Here is a 7,288-nt window from a genome sequence, read left to right on the forward strand (position 1 = left end):
GCGTGAATTATATTTGAGACTAATCTGCTTCCATATAAAACAACCACCTTATTTTTATTTGTTTGCCCAGAATCTACATTTATTTTAGTAAAAAAAAATCGAAGTATTATATTTATGAAAAAAATTTGTTTTTTTATCTTAAAATTACTTAAATATCCAACATTTAGCAACACTATATTTCATACAATATGTCCCAAAAAAAAAAAAAAAAAAAATAGGCCTAATCTTCTTTTGATTCTACATGTCATCTCACTCCCTGGCCGAATGTGCGATCATTGCACCACAGCTACTGTAGTGCTAGGTTGACTGTCTCCACCTTCATTTGAAAAATAAATAAATAAATAAACAAAAATCAAAGGAAAAAAGTTTTAAACCTCACAAATGGGCAGACATAATTTTCTAAATTTTCTAATAAAATGTTATTGCATTATTTTTTGTTGACGTCTGCACTATCACTCCTGTCTCCCTGATCCCAGTACATAAATGTTAATATTTGTCTGCTAAATTACTTATGTAACTTTACACTAAATAATATTAATCTCTTTTAGCATAAAGTATTTTGAGTGACGATAGTAATAGGGGCGCTATACCGCTTACATTTGCTAGCATTTCAATACTAAGTTAACGAAGAAAAAAGTACAGTATTTACAGATGAAACTGACCTGGACTTGAAGCCCTGAACAGGACATTCATTTTGCAACATTTTGATACTTGTTCTCTAAATGCTTTATTTTTCGTTGTCCTTTCCCTCTCTGTTCCACCTGGCTGTTTTCTCTCCATCATCGGATGATGCTCGCATTTTCTATTTAACCGTTTAGCTGAGGCATAAAGTTGAATTGTAGCCTTGCCAGTCAAGACCAACAGATTCATGATTTAATTTTTTTTACAATCGTTTTTTTATGATCGAAAATAATCACTGGTAAAGGTAGTAGTATATAAAAAAAAAAAAAAAAACGTTGGCTGGCAGCAGGCCAAATTAACAAATTAACGAATTTTCCCGGTGCTCCCGATGGCCAGTCCGGGCCTGCTGTAACGTTATGAATAAGCACAATGTACAGTACAGAGTCAAATTCCTCCTATGTTTAACGTTACACATACCTGACAAATAAAGCTGATTCTGACCTACGTTGGCTGTTAACTTAAACGTTATCTCAATTAACTAGCAAAAGTTAGCTTGAGGAGCAAATGATGTAGCTAGCTAATTTTAGACACGGTGTTTCATTACTGACATTTTAAATAGCTCTTGGTAAGCTGCACACAATTTGTCATACGCTAATATTTGTTAATATCATATTCTCACCACTTTTAACGGGACACGGGAAACAATGTGGCGCTTTGCTCCATGCTGCTGAAATGGCGCGCGGTGGCTGGCTGCGGACACTTCCGTTTTCGACCGCGGCAATAAAAAAATAAAAAAAGAAGCACGCAGATCACTACTGATAAAAGTGGAAAAAAACAACAACACATCAACAAATGAGCACATGATAACTTCGATTGAACTGGACGAAATGAGCACATGTATTGGTTGAACTGGGTGTTTTTAATTGCAATCATTGAGTTATTTTCAAAATAAGAAACTCCCTTTAGCACAGTTTCCTAAGTGTTAAAGATATATTTGGATCCATTATGAACTCTAGCTGATCATTACAGCAATAATCACCATCAATGATGTCAAGTGCATTTTAATTTACCCTACCTGTCAATAAATGAATAGATTTTTTTTTTGATCATCATGTTTTGGTCAGAGGAATGATTTGGCAAAAGTACAATGCAGCCAGTTCACATCATGCATAGGCCCACTCCCCTAACATAGCCTAAATACAGAATGACAATACCAGTACACAGAGGGCATTTAGAACAGAGACAGCCAGAGAGCCAGACAGCCTGAATGGAGTAAAACAAGCTTGCACTACCCTGACATGTTAGAAGTCTTTGACTTCAGTCATTAATGGCCATCTTGCGATCTTCATCCCACTTTCACGGAGTCCATGGGCCCATGAGCCCCAAAGTCTATTACAGATGCTGGCATGGGGCTCTTTTTCCAGTACCTACTTTGCTGGTGTCTGTAGTGTCTTATCAACTATGGCTTCTGATGTCAGTTACATGGCTTGCAGACAGGAATGAAATTAGCACCTCACACCTATCAAATACAGGGTAAATTTAAAACTTCCAAGTCCCCTGCCACCAATGCAGAAATATACAATTAAGAAATATTATTTTTCAGAAGCAAAGATAAACTTTGCTGGCCACATCAGCTTAAGATTCAACAAGTGCAGATACAAGAGTGATAGATAAAAAATATATACATAAAATAAAAATAAAAAAACAGCTATGTAGGCTTCCTTTCATGAAGATATGCTGTAAAAAAAATAAATTGAACATAATAATTACTGTGTGTTATACTACAGACACAGATCTAAAATATTGCCTTGAAAGATGGATGAATACAGCAGGAGGTATTGTTGCACAGTGTAACTAAATATACAGTTATTGCACAGCTTAAGTCTAATATAAAATTCTTAAATCAACAATAGTCAGTGATTGTTTATGCATCATATATCCAGTGTTTCTACTGTCAGGCACTGACTCAATGTTTACAATTCTGAAGTGTTCTGTAAAAATTTCATAAGTGGCAGAGAAAAAATTGAGTGGCAACATTTTCAGCCCCCACCCGTGGACTGTTTGAGCTGCTGCTGTCTGGCAAGTGGTGCTGCAGCCTCAAGTCTCTGATCATCATGCTTTGGGACAGTTTTTCCGCAAGACAACCAGGCTCAAGAATGCTGGACACTAACCTCCTAATGCCTGTCTGCCTGTTGGTTTGAAAGGACTCTTGAATCTTGTGTGCTGATATGTCCTCTTTTGGCTTGGCTTTTAAGGACATTGTCCTTTTTGTCTGTTTGAAATGCCACCCTGACAGTGTTTTTCTGTTATCGTATATATTGACCATAGACTATATTGACACATGTCCACTTTAAAAACGTTGAAGCATTAAGACACAAAATCAATCTATATTCAACAAAATTCAAGGCCCTCACTGCAGTGAAATCATTAGGCCTCGGTTGATGGGAACAAACAGCCACACTATGAATAAAGCTTTAAAATGGGGTGCTATATATTTTTAATTTACAATAGGTGAGCAATGTGTGAAAGACTAGGAATTTATTCTGGGGCTCAACAGTTCAACTAAGGCTCTTGTAGCATAAACTTGAGCTTTGGTAAACTAGGGGTGAAGGAATTGTAGACATTAAAATGGTTGAAACATTACACAACCGTGTAAACAAACATCGTAATTGTTTTTCTAATTTCTGTGCTTTAGATATCACTAAAGGTAATTTAATATATTTACCCAGCCGGCACATGACCTACCTTCAAAGTTGAAATATGATTGAAATAATGTCAGTTGTTGTTTCAACGTTGAAATAACGTTTGATACTAAATGGTTGAAAAAGGTTAACAAAACACTTCTAAATCAACATTGAATGAAAACATTACGTTGTTTCAACATACAGATCTTGTAAAAGAAATCAATGTTGATTTAGAAGTGTTTCTGCCTTTTAACGTATTATTATGATAATTAATTAGCATTTAATGAGTTTTGGATCATAACAGCTCTTCAATGTATATGTTGAAATATAATTATTATCATTATTAACAATAATAGTTTCACCCTCAAGAGAGCAGTGCAGCAGAAACCTTTTGCCTTATGTGATTTTGTGTGAATTTACAATTTTGTCTGCTTGCCTAACAGTTTACATTGCATTATTACATTTTATTCATACACTGTCATGTCATTTGACCAATTAATTAAATAATAATACAGACTGCAAATAAATCTTAATACACAGCTATGTTAACTCGCGCAAACTATTGCTATTGTTATTGGTTGTTTCGCCGTTTTACTTTGAGCATGATTGGTTAATCTGTCTGTTTTTCAGGAAACGTCCAATGAGATTGTGCTCGGCTCTGCGCGCCTATTTTAAATGTGAAAATATGTCCGTTACTCTCGGTCGGAGCAGCCGCTTTGCGTTGATTACTCGGTCAGACCTGGATTATTTTATATCTGCCTGTTGAATTCTTACATTTTGAGCGAATTATAGTTGACATGTCAATGAAGATCAAAAGCTTGAATGTGAACAGAGGAAGGGGTTGTACGTGGTCTGTAAATACTGGCGATATCAGGTAAGAAAACATTTTTCAGTCCTTAACAGTCTAACGTTAACGTTTAGGGACACAGGTAACTTAACTGTCACCTTAACGTTACTGCAACCTCATAAGATAAATAAGTTATCTCTGTGTGTGTTTTTGTACTGCTTCACTATTAGCGTTATGTGTTTATGTTGTCAGCTAATGTTAGTTTAAAACTCAAACGCATGAGAGGTAAAAAAGCGTGGGAATGAGTAAAGTGATAAAACCGTCATTTATTCTTTAGAAGTATGTTTACATAACATCTTCACACACTGATAACGATATTGAAAAGATATTTGTTTACTCTTCTTTTTTTTTTTAGATCAAGCATTGGAATAAGATTTTTATCGGGGGAGAACACCCAACAGAAAGACCCATGATTCACCAACGTAACGTTAAGTCAATTTTACCCACGTACTGTTCGAAAACCTACACTAGGATAGTATTAAGTATGATTTTCATACTGTTACTGATAGAAAGTCTGAGTAACTTTCTGTCCTTTTGTCTTTCTTCTGCTGAAGTGGCGCACTGAAACGGGAGATTCATGTCACCTTCATCAGTTCTTTCTTTAATCACTGGACACCATTAAGGGAAAGACCCTCAGATAACAGGATAAATGCGGCTGCAGGTAAAATTATTTGATGGGGTTAGGGTTATTTGATTTTGGTACCTATTGGCTTTTTTTGTGTGCTTCCCATGCTATGATACACATTTCTGATGGGATTGCCATGTGTATGCTTTAAGTGTATGTTTACATTTTTAATCATTTAATAACTAACAGTCTCAAAGATGACATTACTCAGTTCATGTTGTGTGAATGTTATAATGGCAAAGTTTTTACAATTTAAATCAATTTCATATAAATAATATATATATTTACAGTATATGTTTCCTCACAATGTCAAATATGCTTGTTAAGTGCGGCAGCTTTTTTATACATTTTACAATTTTAATATGTAAGTTAACATTAACATTGTCGAGTCAGCAGGGCTAACGTTAAAACTCGCCGTTTGTAACGTTACGTTATGTATTAACCTTATAAAAGTCTGTCTAGCTTTAGCAAATGTAACATTATGCCGGTCCTAATAAAGTTAAAACGTTATTAACATTAGCCCTGAATGTGAAACATGCATCAGCCATCATAACGTTAACGTTAAATACCTGTGGTTGACTAACATTAATTTAATAACGTTAGCTGTTAACTTAACGTTACATATTTTGCCTCTTGCAAACACCTAACAGTTAAGTTAACATTAAATAAAAGGCTGTTGCAGGTTGGGACCTTGTTTTATACAGTCTATGGTTTAACTTAGTTAACGTAATGTTAAGTTAGGACCTGACAAAGACTTGTCTCAGTGGCAGCTCGTTTTTAACTTAACGTCAGCAGTAGCATATTCAGTCAGTTAACATTAACGTTAGCTTGATACGAATACTATTAATCTAGGAAACGTTATAACGGTATGTTGCTCCTACCGTTAAAGTAACGTTAAATTACTGGTAACGTAAATACTTTACCTGTAACCCGCGTAACGTAACTTTACCTCCTAGTTATACACATGCCTGGATTTTAACTTTCTCAGCTGACTAAGTTTGTTCTCCTTTATAGTGAACCAGACTCATCGTGAGTGAAAATAACGATTTAACATGAAATTTCATGTCCTCCTTATCCATAGGTTTTGACAGATTGGACTAGTTAACTTACTTCAACAACTTCTGGATGAGGGTTTTGACAAGTAAGTTGCTGAATTAGTGCTGGGCGGTTTGACCAAAAATTTATATTAGACAAGCTGAATCCCTTAGTTTTTTTAAATGTTCTCTTAAAACGTATTTTTTCCGGTTAGCATATATGTAATATGTTTTTCTGATTGTCAATCTCAATGTATTTTTTTTCTCTCTTTCTGTATGCCTTGGTAAAGCGCTTTGAGATGTAACTTTTAAAGGTGCCATAGAAAATAAAGTTTATTATTATTATATCAAGGTTTTTTTCAAAATTATGCCGGTTTTCCGGTTTATGACTTTTTTTTTCTTTTCTTTTTCTTTTTTTCTCTCGAGCTGTGGTTACAAGCATAGTTTCTAGTTTACATGAGATGTAGACTGAATAAATCCTTATCTTTAGCAAAATAAGCAAGCTGACATTCAGTACAACCCGTGTTATTTATTTAGGATACATACAAATGTAATTTACGTCTTTTAGTTTGTCAAGAGATTTAAAGCACCGTTTTTGAAGACTGCGCATGTGCGAAAGTGCTCTACTATGTAAGAACAAGACAAATATTGAGTCTGGTAATAAGCAAAATAACTGATAAAAATTAGAAGTGGTCTTCAGATGCCATGTCTGTAACTTATAACAAAATCTAGCGTTAATTCGATTTCAGAAAGATTAATTAAAATAAGTTATTAGTCCACCACGTCTGAGACGTCATAAACCAAAGTGGTTGATACTTTGCGACATACGGTTTCAGGAAATAGTCGTGACTAGCTAGTTGATTTCTCCAAAGATGCATCGTACTATGGTAGTTAAGCAGCGAGCTATATAGTTGTATGGGAAACGCACCCTAGCTCCGGTAGCCGTGTCGCTGCCGTAATGCGCCGCTGGCATGTGCAGTGTAAATGACGGGTAAAGGGTCTGTCTGAAACAGTGTCGTGTGACGCAGCGTAACATTCATTCCGAACGTTGTGTAATTAAATACATTGGTATCGCGGTATATTAAACATCAATATCATAATGAAAATATACACCGGTTTTCGGTATGAACCGGTTTACCGCCCAGCACTATGCTGAATTTCATATTTAGATACTACAGAATGCTCAAGCAAAGACATTCATTATGTAACAAATCAAATGCTTTTTTCAATAGCAAGCTGAACAGTAACGTTAGGGCCATTTTCTGGAAGAGAAACCCACTTGGACAGGTAAGTTAACATTATGTGTTGCATTTTAATGTTTGTACATTTGTCCATATGACGTTATAAGGGGTTTACCACATCTTTCTCACCCATGTTATGGTTCATATTCTTTGTTCAGTTTGACAAGGATCAAGAGGCCAAGGACCAGGTGGTGAAGGTTGAACCAACAGACCAGACAGCACTCCCACAGCCAGCC

General features: G+C 35.4%; 1 long non-coding RNA gene across 1 annotated transcript; it reads left to right on the forward strand.

The window, feature by feature from the left end:
- Positions 1-4,026: 4,026 nt before the first annotated feature.
- LOC132124546 (uncharacterized) lies at positions 4,027-5,991 on the forward strand. Its single transcript, XR_009426783.1, has 4 exons — positions 4,027-4,179; positions 4,508-4,574; positions 4,707-4,813; positions 5,859-5,991. It is a non-coding gene; the product is annotated as an uncharacterized LOC132124546 (long non-coding RNA).
- The last annotated feature ends 1,297 nt before the right edge of the window (positions 5,992-7,288 follow it).

This window comes from Carassius carassius, chromosome 43, assembly GCF_963082965.1.
Source record: "Carassius carassius chromosome 43, fCarCar2.1, whole genome shotgun sequence".
NCBI lineage: Eukaryota > Metazoa > Chordata > Actinopteri > Cypriniformes > Cyprinidae > Carassius > Carassius carassius.